Below are 13,459 nucleotides of genomic sequence, written 5' to 3'. Positions count from 1 at the left end.
CTGGTAGCTGTGGAGCTGAGAGATTCAATACTTGGCTGAGAGGAGACAGCTTGAATTAAACAGGTTGTTCACCACCAAGAACAGTTCCATGGAGAGGATTCATGTGGATGCTGGTGGGGGTAAAAAGCCTCCTCACACACAGCCACAGCAAGAGGTTTCAGTAATTGATGGGCTGGGCTGACTGGTGTGTGCACTGGCACTCTCGCCTCTACCTGTTCAGTGACTACAGGCTCCTCGTGTAGCAGGAAGACTACATGGATGACTGAGCCAAAGAAGATGCTCAGGCACTAACAAGTCGCCTTCCTCAGAGCAATCTGAAGCCCAACCAGTTCCATTAGCCTCTTAACCTTAGAAGGTGCATGTCTGTGGTAGGAGACTGAATCTAGGTCTCTCTGTTACTCTGCTTTACTCCAGTACCTTAGCTCAGCGGTACAACGCCTAAGAGACTATGAAGACGGAAGGCGAGGTCCACCTGCAGAGCAAGAGACAATTGTAAAACTCCTTCAGGATATTAGCTCCCAGTCTCACCCAATCTCTGCTGGAGGGGTGAGAAGGGGTTAGTAACATCTCCAAGGAGAGGAGCTCTGGCCAGAAAGATTTCCAGCAGCAGACAATGACGCTGATGAGTCAGAAGACCAAGTGTTCCAACAGTTCCATTGCAAGCCAGTAAAGACTGGTGCTGGAGGTTTTAATCTATGCTGAGGGCACAACACGGTGCCTCTGCACCTTGATATCAAACTGTGATCTTCCTAGAGAACCCTGGGAGGAGAGTCAGGGTTTCATGAAAGAGCAGATCATTTACTCCCCTCCATCCACATATGAACTACTATCCTCTTAGTTCCTCCTCCATGTTGGTTCCAAAGCAGAAAGCTGTGACAAGACAGAACGCAGGAAACAGGACTCAACTCTTCCGTAGCTGTGTCTTCTCCCTGGTCAGAGAGCTGCTCCAACTCAAGCTGGCTCTACCTAATTAAAGCATGGACTTCTTTTAAGGGTGGGAAGGAAGATAATGGGCAGAGAGGCAACGGATGCATTGAGTGTACACCAGGGGTAGGCAATCTATGGCATATGTACCAAAGGCAGCACATGAGTTGCTTTTCAGTGGAACCCACACTGGCCTGGCCACCGGTCTGGGGGCTCTGCATTTTAATTTAATTTTAAATGAAGCTTCTTAAACATTTTAAAAACCTTATTTACTTTACATACAAACAATAGTTTAGTTATATAATATAGACTTATACAGAGAGACCTTCTAAAAGCATTAAAATGTATTACTGACACACGAAATCTTAAATTAGAGTGAATAAATGAAGACTCGGCACACCATTTCTGAAAAGTTGTCAACCCCGGTCCTGGTGTACATGCTAACTTCTCCCCCAACACTGAGATAGAATGAAATTAAGCATTTGGTAACTCTCCTTGTGTCTAATTAAACTGATGTGCCATCGCGAGGACTGTAAGAGAAGTCACAAGACAGCTCCCCACTATACAACATCAAGGGGGAGGGCACAATTTCCAAGCTACACTGTAAGGAAGTTTCTACTGCCAGCCAGCCTAGATTTTTCTTTATGCAATTTCATCCTGTCACTCCCAGTCAGACCATTCCCTAGCCCTTTCCAAGCTCACTGTTTACATACTTCAAATACTTACAGGCTCTTGCGGCCATCCATCCCCCTCCCCCACTCCCCACCCAGTCTCTTCGCAAAGTTCTACGTTTAGGTCTTTAAATCTCTCCTCATAAGTCACCCCTCCCCCCATAGCCCCCTTATTGCTGTTGCTCTTCTTTGAATTCTTTTCATTTAGCTGCCATCTTTCTGATACTGAGGCAGCCAAAACAAAACACAGCAATCCTAATTATTATCCTTGGGTGCATATACCCCAAGCACAATGCGGAGCGGTGTCCACAAGCACTACAGGTTCCTCTCAGCACTGCTGCCCTCCAGGTTTCTTCCTTTTACTCACTGTTTATTGCCCTCACAGCTTTGTTAGTTCATCCCCCCCCTCCCCATCCCACCATCCCACATTTAATCTTACTTTGCTTCCTATCTGTATTTCTAAACTCCCCGGCATAGTGTTCTGTCCTTGTTGGTTGCAACATTACAGATCTATGGTGTTGCTTCTCTCCCTCTCCCCAACCATTAACTTAGAGGAAACCTATTTTACCAGCACCCTCCCCACTGCTCTTTGCCCTGTGTTTATATTCCTACCACCAGTTTTTGGCCCCTGTGACAGAGCTCACAGGTAAGTCAATTTGAATGAGTCTGAAGCACTTCTACCACCACATTGCACCATTGAAAATAATATTAGACAGAAGCAAACTAGACATTCAAAGAGTATGCAGACCTGGCTATACAGGCAGTGACCCTCCAGGTGCTCAGGAAAACTCACAGGAAGAATACAGCTACAGATGGAAAAGGGCAAACATTAGAGAAGAAACCAACAACCACTGAAGGTCTATTTAGCTTCCTTTCTTTTTACAACTCCCTTCTGCATATGCTTCAAACCAAAGGAAACTACTTACTGCACGCTGGCCCATTCTGGTTTTGCAGTGCTGGAGTGGGATTCCAATCCCCTGGGGGGCAGCAGCAGGAATTAGTTACTCATTAAGCGCACAGATTCGCAGATTACCCTGCTTTCCCCCAATGGTTGTGCAATGTTTCCCCAGCTTGCTGGCTTTACAAGATTTGCAGGTACTGGCAAGTATTTCCAGCTAGATCACTCCTGTCCTGCAGGGCCAGGGTGATCAGATGTCCCAATTTTATAGGGACAGTCGTGATATTTTGGGCTTTTTTTTTTTTTTTTTAAATATAAGCTCCTATTACCCCCCATCCATCTCGATTTTTCACACTTGCTATCTGGTCACCGTATGCAGGGCAGGGTTGACGTCTGCACTGCTAAGCATGGTAGATCCAGCCATGAACACAGACTTGCATGATGGAGAACTATGCAGCATAACTAGTTCAGCAGACTACAAAACTGGGTCTCACCTAAGAACCTATTTCCCATCAAAACTCTGGGATGCTGCTTTACCCCTTTCCAGTTTTGGTTCCAAACTGGTTCCATAAAGGAAGAGTCTGAGTTGTGCACAATCAGGAAATCTCCCCCCCCCACCCCACCCCCAATCCCCGAATGTGCCAGATTACACCAAAAATAATTTCACCTTCACAGGTTACTGAGACTCACTGAACATTCAATACCTGCCCCCTTGCTGGTCAGAAAAAGGTGGTTAATGTTCCTGGCCCTGTCTATGCTAGTGCTTCGCCATTGCTACCTGCTACACTGATGGCTATGACCACATGCAGCTAACATTTTTAACAGGCTCCTACACAGGGTGGGAATATTTTTGAACAGCACTTAGTTGTGTTTGGCAACCTGTTTAAAAATCCACTTCTCCCTTGTCTAACCAAGGTCACTGTGCAAGCGCACCCTTGCCTTCCCCCCTTTGTTATGTCTGATTTGGACTGTGAACTCCTCAGACAAGGTCCTGTCTCTGATGTCTGGAAAGTGCGTTGGCTAACTATGGCACTGCAACAAGCAATAAATAAAAATGGCTACAACAGCAATACTGAATATAAGGAGAAAGAAGCAAATAAAGGCAGAGGATGTTGCACTATTGGGACTTCTCATATCTAATCACAGGTTAGAGTGAAGCCTGGTCCTCAAAGGAATGGAAATTGAGTAGCAGAGTCGAGTCTACAGCAACTTCAGCCAGGACATATCCATGGACCTTCCCCAAAGAGAGGGCAGAAAACACATCCAAAAGCAACCACAGCGCTTCTCCCAGCAAGAACACCCAGGGATGAGGGAATGGAGCTCATTTCCTCAGAGCCTTTATTGAAGGTCTCAAACTTCTAATTCCTCCTTCCCATTCACTCCTAACCCCACAAGAGCCTCTAAAACAGAGGTGGGCAAACTATGGCCCGCGGGCCACATCCAGCCTGCAGGACTGTCCTGCCTGGCCCTTGAGCTCCCGGCCGGGGATGCTAGCCCCTTGCCCCTCCCCTGCTATTCCCCCTCCCCTGCAGCCTCAGCTCACCATGCCACCAGTGCTCTGAGTGGTGGGGCAGCGAGCTCCTGCCGGGCAGCGCGGTGACGTGGCTGGCTCCAAACGGGCTGCGTGGCTGCCAGACATGCTGCTCTGAGCAGCATGGTAAGGGGACAGCGAACGAGGGGGTTAGATAAGGGGCAGAGGGTTCCAGAGGGCAGCAGGGGACAGGGAGCAGTTGGATAGGCGTGGGAGTCCCGGGGGACCTGTCAGGCGTATGGATAGGGGTCGGGGCAGTCAGGGAAAGGAAGCAGGGGGATTGGATAGGGGGTGGTGTCCCGGGAGGGGGCGGTCAGGGGACAAGGAGCAGGGTGGCTTGGATGGGTCAGGGGCTCTGAGGGGGGGAGTCAGGGGGCAGGAAGTGGGAGGGGGAGGATAGCGGATGGGGGCCAGGCTGTTTGGGGAGGCACAGCCTTCCCTACCCAGCCCCCTCCATACAATTTCAGAACCTCGATGTGGCCCTCAGGCCAAAAAGTTTGCCCACCCCTGTTCTAAAGCATTCTCACAAGGACATACTCAGAGATCTAATACACCAACCACTGAAAGCAGACCTTAAGATTGCAAAGTCAAGCACTCAAAAGTTCAGAAATGCCAGAATTAAGGTTGCCCGTGCAACTTGCTGCAGTGGCCACCTGCTGCCTGCTTTTAACAATCTGCACCCCTTTGTCACAATTCATTCCCCTTCACTGCCGTCAATCTTGCTCCTGCCCTCTCTACATTCAAATCAGGCTGTTTCCTCCTCCATGCTACCTGGGCACCAGCTCTACGAGCACTGAGAGCACATGAGAGAAGCTCCCTGCTCTCAGTTCAGTGCATGGTGCCAGAACAGCCCCCAGCTGCCATGAGCAGCAACTGTAGGGAAAGTCCTGCTTAGCCTCCGCACCCCCAGCCTGGAGAATGTCCAGTGCAGATGGAATTGCTGGAGAATTTAGCTGCCTTACTAACAAGTCTATGATGAGCATGTGCAAACTCAAATTTTTCAGATGCTTATAACTTGGCCAAATTTGGATGAGTTTTTGTGAGGCTGGCAAAAGACGGATCCCGGATACCAGGGCAATCCAACTGCCAAATTTCAAACATGGAGATGCTACAGCTTCTCCACAAAACTGTTGTAAGACTTTTTTTTTTTTTAAGCATGGGCAAAATAATGTATTTTTTCCCTAATTCTTGGAAATGGCTGAACAGTATTTGCTGAAACAAACTAAGCAAGAGGCAGACACGCAGCAGAGGAAATTCCAGCCCTAACAGCTACAGTTTGCAAAGTTAGAAGCAACAGAAAGAAGGTCTTAAATGAGAAGTGCTGGACAAACTTAATTACAAGTGGTGCTACCAGCTTCCCCTCTAATACAAATTGCAATCAGAAGATAAAACTTCTGTATCTATTTCAATAACTGAGCCACGACACTGTAGTATAGCCAAGGTCAAACTTTGGACTGTTCAGAGTTTAACCCATTAGAGCAACAGGATTAGGTTCTGTCTACATTAACTTAACTAGGCCCCCTGACCTCAGCGTTATATACAGGGGGCCTTCGAGGGAGCTCTGTGACAGAGTAGGGCATATTCACCTGGTAATGTTCATGAGAGTTTTACTAGTTTACGGTTTTCTGCTAACACACAGAGTGCCTCTGTTTCCCTGGGGTACTGCACCAATACTAGATGGTGATGGGAAATAAGGGTGTGACTTCACTGAGGGATGATACTTGACTGCCAGCACGTAAATGATGGCAGCTGTCCTTTGTAACCTGAGCCAGAGGTTGGGGCCAGGTGACACCTTCTGCCTGGGAAACTGGACAAAGGCTGGAGGAGGGGCCGGGCATGTGGCTGGGTGAGGCAGTCGGAAGGAGTTTCAGTTTGGAGCTGGCTGGGGAGATGGGGAGAGGCCCAGAACCTGGGTCTGGGCTTCCCACCTCCCAAGAGGGATCTAACTGAGGGTTCCTGTTTTCTGTACCCACAAGCTCTGTTTTAGACTGTGTTCCTGTCGCCTAATAAACTCTGTTTTACTGGCTGTCTGAGAGTCACAGTGAATTGCAGGAAGTGGGAAGTGCAGGGCCCTGACTCCCCCACACTCCGTGATAAGCTCTAACACTGATCATTTGCAAAGTAGTTTAAGAACAGGATTGAAAAGTTTACCAGACAATTCAATTATTTCCCAGCCACTGCAGTGGCCTTTGACACTGGTGTACTTCAGTCCTTCCTATTCCCTGCCTCTGGCACAATCTCCTGTGGTCTGTTATACCATAGTCTCGTTTCAGTTAAGTGTAGCATGTGAGGGCTAGTGTTGGTGGTCTGTGATATACAGGAGGTCAGACTATATGATCTGGTGGTCCCTTCTGGCCTTACACTCTAGGACGATGACTTATTAATCAGAAGTCAATGGAACACCTCCCACTAGGGAGCTCTAGGGAGCAATCAACACCCTGGTGAGAGGCCTAGATTCCAATCTGATGCTGAGTATAATCTCTGGGCCCTGCCTGGCAGCTATAGCTAAACCTCTGAACAGGTGGCCCTTTCTGGCTGCTGGAACAGCAACCGCTACTCCACTTCCCAGCTTCCATTTGATGGATCTTGTCTTGAAAATAGCTCTGTGTGGGCACCTCTGCTCATCTTCAGCACTTTCCCTAGCAGCAGTACAGTGAAACTGATGATTCTGCAGTGTCGCTACTGACCACAGCAGTTGTGAAACTGAGCAGTTTTGTTCATTTCCTTCTGCTGCTGATTAACAACTCTGAGCAGGGCATGGAATATAATGGGTAACGTGGGTATCAGGGCAAATGGCAGTATGATTATCCTTACTTACTCCCAGCCGTGTTAGTCTGTATTCGCAAAAAGAAAAGGAGGACTTGTGGCACCTTAGAGACTAACCAATTTATTTGAGCATGAGCTTTCGTGAGCTACAGCTCACTTCATCGGATGCATACTGTGGAAATCGCAAAAGACATTATATACACAGACACCATGAAACAATACCTCCTCCCACCCCACTCTCCTGTTGGTAATAGCTTATCTAAAGTGATCATCAAGTTGGGCCATTTCCAGCACAAATCCAGGTTTTCTCACCCTCCGCCCTCCCACAAACAAACTCACTCTCTTGCTGGTAAATCGGATGCATACTGTGGAAATCGCAAAAGACATTATATACACAGACACCATGAAACAATACCTCCTCCCACCCCACTCTCCTGCTGGTGATAGCTTAATAGTAATTAATTAAATTTTAATGGTAATAGCTATTACCAGCAAGAGAGTGAGTTTGTTTGTGGGAGGGCGGAGGGTGAGAAAACCTGGATTTGTGCTGGAAATGGCCCAACTTGATGATCACTTTAGATAAGCTATTACCAGCAGGAGAGTGGGGTGGGAGGAGGTATTGTTTCATGGTGTCTGTGTATATAATGTCTTTTGCGATTTCCACAGTATGCATCCGATGAAGTGAGCTGTAGCTCACGAAAGCTCATGCTCAAATAAATTGGTTAGTCTCTAAGGTGCCACAAGTCCTCCTTTTCTTCTTACTTACTCCGTAAGACACCGGGCAGCGGCTCTGAACAGAAACCCTAGAGCAGCCAGCCTGCAGATTCAAGGGTAGAGCTGCATAAGGGCACTTTTGAAAAGCTCTTGGCAACCTTAAGGGATAGAAACTTTTTCAAATGAAAGTTTGCAGGGTCACCATCTCAAACAAATCAGAGCCCTGAAAATGCTTTTGATCCGCTGCTACACTTGCTATCTTTTGTCCTTGTCTTAATATGCTGCATTTGACAGCACTTTGTTTACTCATGTTCATTGCTTCCCCTGCTGCATGGGAAAATTAGTCTCCTCTGTTCTACAGATCTTCCACACAGCCGCAAATGAGATGTTTTTACAAAAAAAAAAAAAAAAAAAGTGATTGCAAAGCCACAAAAATTGGTAGAGGGACTCTGAACAGGTGTGGTGAAAGAAACTACCTTGAACAGTTTTTAAATAACAAAGACTAGATTTCAAGTTATCAGTGCTCCTTTCAGTTCTACAAACATTGATGGCTTTCAAAAGATAGTCAAGTTTCCTTCCAATACTGCAGGAAGTACTCAGGAGGGACTTCTGTCTGGACAGGCTGAAGTGGCCTACATGTAGAATATCATCTAAAAGGGAGAATTCTTCTAGTCACTTCATTTGCAAGTCTGTGGGCCACTCTGGCTTGTCTAGAAGTTTAGTTTTACAGGGCTTCACTTTGATCAGAGACTCATTCAGGGTCTAGTACCAGCAAGTAAGTCAGAGTGGACGTTGAGTGGAAACAAAGTTTCCTGATTTCAGAGTAGCAACCGTGTTAGTCTGTATTCACAAAAAGAAAAGGAGTATTTGCGGCACCTTAGAGACTAAAATTTATTTGAGCATAAGCTTTTGTGAGCTACAGCTCACTTCATCAGATGCATTCAGTGGAAAATACAGTGGGGAGATTTATACACATACAGAACATGAAACAATGGGTGTTACCATACACACTGTAACGAAAGTGATCAGGTAAGGTGAGCTACTACCAGCAGGAAGGCGGGGGGGGGGGGGGGGGGGGGGGTGGGGGGGGGGGGGGACACGGGACGGGACGACACCTTTTGTAGTGATAATCAAGGTGGGCCATTTCCAGCAGTTGACAAGAACATCTGAGGAACAGCTGGACATATGCAGCTTCTCATCAGCTTCCAGGATATGCTACCACCCACCATCCTACTGGTCTTTCTGGAATATTTCATAGGCAGAATTCATACAGGCCCATGGGAGAGATGAACGGCTAGTTCTAGTATCCACTGGGTGGGGAGTTCCAGACGCACGCACCAACTGAGTGGGAGAACTCAGTACCAAGGGAGAGGCCATGGCACAGTAACGAATTGCAGGTTTCTGATTCCAGGCTCCAGCGGACACAGGAGGGCAGAAGGAATGAATCTTTGGGGACATGGGAGAGACACCCCCGCACTCTCCCTGGACCTGATCCTCCGCAGCCTTGCACCCTGCCTTGCTCGGATCCTGACACTTGTGCATGTTAGCAGTCCCCTTGTGCCCACTTCTCCGTCACCCTGTGCCTGGTGCATTCCGGGCCTGCTCCTGATCCACTGAAGTCACTGGGAGCATGACCATGGATGCCGACAGGCACAGGGTCAGACCCCCACTGCACTGGTTTGCACTCGCTTTGCACTAGTGACCCGCGTTCATGAATTCCTGCTGAATTGGAATTAATTTGCAAACTGGGTACAATTAACTTAGGCTTGAATAAAGACTGGGAGTGGATGAATCATCACACAAAGTAAAACTATTTCCCCATGTTTATTCCCTACCCCCCCACCCCGACTGCTCCTCAGATGTTCTTGTCAACTGCTGGAAATGGCCCACCTTGATTATCCCTACAAAAGGTGTTCCCCCCCTGCCCTCCTGCTGGTAATAGCTCACCTTACCTGATCACTCTCCTTACAGTGTGTATGGTAACATCCATTGTTTCATGTTCTCTATGTATATAAATCTCCCCACTGTATTTTCCACTGAATGCATCCGATGAAGTGAGCTTTAGCTCACAAAAGCTTATGCTCAAATAAAGTTTCCAGAGTCACTCGTCCTTTATCATAGAATCTCAGGGTTGGAAGGGACCTCGGGAGGTCATCTAGTCCAACCCCCTGCTCAAAGCAGGACCAATCCCCAACTTTTGCCCCAGATCCCTAAATGGCCCCCTCAAGGATTGAACTCACAACCCTGGGTTTAGCAGGCCAATGCTCAAACCACTGAGCTATCCCTCCCCCTTTAGCTTTGTTCCACTTGTAAGAGGGCCCCCGAACCTAGAAAAGGGTGTGTTTTGGTGGTTTCCACGATGGGAGAAGACAAAAAGGACAAGACAGGACAGTCCCACAAAGTTTCCAGTCCCCACAGGACTTCCAGGGTAGGCACAAGATATTGAGCCATCTGCTCAGGGCCACTTCCTGTTTGCTGGTTTCCAGCAATAAACCCATCCTCCCTCCCTCCCTCATCTAGGTTGTTGTTGGCTATGCTAGTCACTGTGTTGAGGCTGGGAAGAATTTTTCCTCATACCACCAGACTGGCTACAGCTGGCTGGGTTTTTTCGCCTTCCTTACAGTGAAACCTAGGGATTGGGCAACTGGATAGCTGGAATTCTCCCCCTCCCAGAGATCACAATTTGGACCCGAGTTATTTAGTTGTCGCACCTTTGGCAGTGCCCAGTGCAGAAGCTTGCTGATTTAGGCTCCAGATCCTAAAAGGTAGCATAGTGGGCATCTCCTTACAAGACAGAGCTGTCGGGGTGGGGGAGGAGATCCCCCCTCTTACCTCCTCCCCCTGAAAAGGCAAGTGGAAGCACCTAGAGACTCTCCTAGTGTAATGATTGACTCCTCCTGTGGTGGAAGCCCCAAGAATTGGCAAATAATCACTGGGGTGCAAGTGACTGTGCTGGGCTGCCCCCGGATGGGAACTTTGGATGTAATTTAACTAATTACCTGATATTCTATGATTCTATCACTGAAAAACAGAGCACCTTGTAGAAAAAATGTACTTGGGATTGCTAACCACTGTGAAAGTGTTTTAACTGACAAAGATAGTCCAGTGAGCTTAGTTCACTGAACTGTAATTTGTTTCACAACAAAATTTCTTTCTTTCCTCCTACACTGCTGCTCTGGAAGGCAAACCTTTCCCATAACCTGCTTCCAACATCTACCACGTTATTTGCTTTCAAATAAACATGCTATTGAGATGTGACAGGTGTGGTGTGAGAGGTTTGCTGGACACAGGCTGAGCCAAGGCAGAAGTACACTCACCAAATCCTCCATTTCACCTAGTTTCCTTTAGTAGGTGAAGTCTGGAAGCTCACCCTCAGATGGGAGGCACAGCAATACAGGGCCTTTCATTCTTGAACCCCAGTATATGCTAAAAAAGGACCGAGAGGCCCCGTACAAACTGTGCCAGAGGCAAACAGTAGCTGTTTAAATAAATAAACCACTCTGTAACCAAGTCTGTCATGATTGATAAGCACATCTGTCAGTCCCCACCTGCTGTCTGCATTCCTGGCATTTCTTTCTGCAGCATTTTCCCTGACAGAAAAGAGAAACTGCTTATCAACTGCTGCAGAAGAGATTTAAGGGGAAGGAGCAGGCCCAGCTTACAAAAAATTAAGCAATTCCAGGTCACAAGTGTGCCAAACAAACTTCCTTTCCATCAGGCTGGAAGAGCTGCTGAAGTGGATTTATTCCAGGGGGCCTGGTAGGCTCTTGAACAGCTGCCTTTTGTGTGGCTCTCATGTCCCTGCCAAGAAGTTACAATGAGAGTTTAAATGTCATTCCCCCCCTTTTGATCATTCTTTTCCCTACATACCTGTTTAAAAATCCCTGCAGACAGTCTCTCCACTCTCCAGCTGCTAGTCTGAAGTTAATTTCTGCACTGTTCAACCACACCCTTAAACAAAAGGAGATAAGTGTGAAGAATCATGCCCCTCCCAAGGAGGGTGTGAAGGCATCTCAGCATGAAGGGGCCAATTTGCCCAACAGCTGGGAAAGCAAGAAGGCCAGCTGCAGAGCAGCCCACTCCAGCAGGCCAGCGTACAAGTTCTCTCCCCATCCCACCTTCCAGAGGCACCCTAGCAGATAGATGAACCTGAGTCTGTAGCAGCTTTGGAGCTGCAGTTTAGATTCTTGACAAGAGAAGTCAGAAATTCACAGCATCTCAACATTTGTATCTGCTTTGTTATTCTCCATCCAGCTCTGAAGGGTGGAGACCTTAAACAGCACACTCCTGCCTAAAACATTTTGACAAATAGCACCCAAGATTCCTGTGACTAAAAGAGAGCAGAGAAACAGCTCTCTTTTTTCAGTTTGTTAACTCTGGAGATAGTCTGCAGTTTTTTCCCCTTTGTGTAGGTCTTTCACACAGCAGCCAGGGCAAGGAAAACTATAAAACCTCAAACTGGTATTGAGTGTTCAGAAACACGGGGAGAACATTTAACTATTTCTGACCATTAAAAAAAGATTAACTAGATTTCAAGTTGGTGCCCTTTAAAGATAATTGCTCCCTTAGACCCAGATACTTTTGATACTTGCTTTCTTGTAAAGTGACATTAAGGCCTTGTCAATAGTACCGGGGTAAATTGACCTAAGTTGTACTACTCGAACTATGTGAATAATGTAGCTGGAGTCGACGTCGTTTAGGTCAACTTGCTGCAGAGTACACTGCGCTGAGTCAACAAGAGACATGCTCCCATTGACTTACCTTACTCCTCTCATTCTGGTGGAGTACTGGAGAACGCTCTGTGGTCGATTTAGCGGGTCTAGTGAAGACCCACTAAATCGACCCCCGGCTGCATCGATTGCAGCAATATAGATGTGGCCTAACAAAGGCATTACCTGAAGTGGGCGAGCTGTTGTGTTTCGGCCATGCAGATACATGTTTCTCCCTACCTGGAAGATGAGCAATCAGAAGATCCTAGAGGAAGATGATGCCAGTGAATGGGTCTATGTGCAATCTTGCACACCGAGTTGTACAAGCTGCAGAAGTCAGGCACAAAGGGTGCATAGCCCATCTTACTAATTCCCAGCCTTGGATTCATTTTCAAGTCTGGAAGAAGCAGTCCAATCACAGCAGCAGGCTTAACAAGCAGGCTCCCAGTTCATTCACACAAAACCCTAGAATCAGATATTAGTCTCAATAGTAGAGATACAACTTGTTCACAGGACAGCTTTCCCAGTCAGCCCTTGACTACACTTCTCTTGCATAATCGATATGTTCATTAGGGAGATGACTTTACGGGGGGGGGGAGGGGGGGAGACGGACTCATTAGTCAGTTAGCAGAATTTGATTAGCTGGCTGATGTGAGACTGTGGTTTTGTGGCTACTGGAGGAAATTTAATCAGGAACTTTCTATAAATTAACTATGCATAAAATGAGTGTCGTCTAAGTACTCCGGAAGGTCAGGAAAGGTCTCCCTGTGCCCTGGGACCATTGGACTAGGAACTGCCTCAAGAGCTCTCAGCACTTGCATTTAGGGAACTATGCTGCTGAAAGAAAAGGTGAGGCCCTTTAGGATTAAATACGTCAGTGCTACCAGCCTCACCAGGCAACCCAAGTCATTCTCAGTCCATAGCAAGCTAGTTGACATTTTGCCTTTCAGTAGCCCCAATATAATCCAAATGTCTAAACAGTCACTCTCCACAAAGCAGAGCATCCAATGGCTTCAGGAGAGCCACAGACCTACTCACTGAGGCCCCCTGGAAGCCTGTTTATTCTGCCATGACTGCACAGGCATCAATTCCAGCTGCTTCCAGACCACCATAAACTGGGTTTCTGCCCCAGGTTCTGGAGTCCTGGAGTCCCTACAGCAGGACATGCTGTCTCTAAGGGCAGGCCCAGGCCCACCACTTGTTACTGGGTCTTGGCTCTTTCAGGACAGGCATTTGGGGGATCGCT

General features: G+C 47.4%; 1 protein-coding gene across 6 annotated transcripts in view; it reads right to left on the bottom strand.

The window, feature by feature from the left end:
* Nucleotides 1-13,459, bottom strand: part of DAG1 (dystroglycan 1) — a 115,955-nt gene that overhangs the window by 63,454 nt on the left and 39,042 nt on the right. For 2 of the 6 annotated variants that reach the window (XM_043550949.1, XM_037904102.2), the window contains exon 2: nt 11,375-11,455. The exons of 3 other annotated variants lie outside the window; for them this stretch is intronic. The gene's annotated coding sequence lies outside the window, so the exon portion shown is untranslated. Of the gene's footprint in view, nt 1-11,374; nt 11,456-12,453; nt 12,471-13,459 lie in introns of those variants that run through there. One more of the 6 variants, XM_043550948.1, reaches the window with a different exon arrangement.

This window comes from Chelonia mydas, chromosome 7, assembly GCF_015237465.2.
Source record: "Chelonia mydas isolate rCheMyd1 chromosome 7, rCheMyd1.pri.v2, whole genome shotgun sequence".
In the NCBI taxonomy this organism is placed as follows: domain Eukaryota; kingdom Metazoa; phylum Chordata; order Testudines; family Cheloniidae; genus Chelonia; species Chelonia mydas.
Note: the sequence above shows the minus strand (reverse complement) of the source record. Positions and strands in the feature narration are given on the sequence as shown.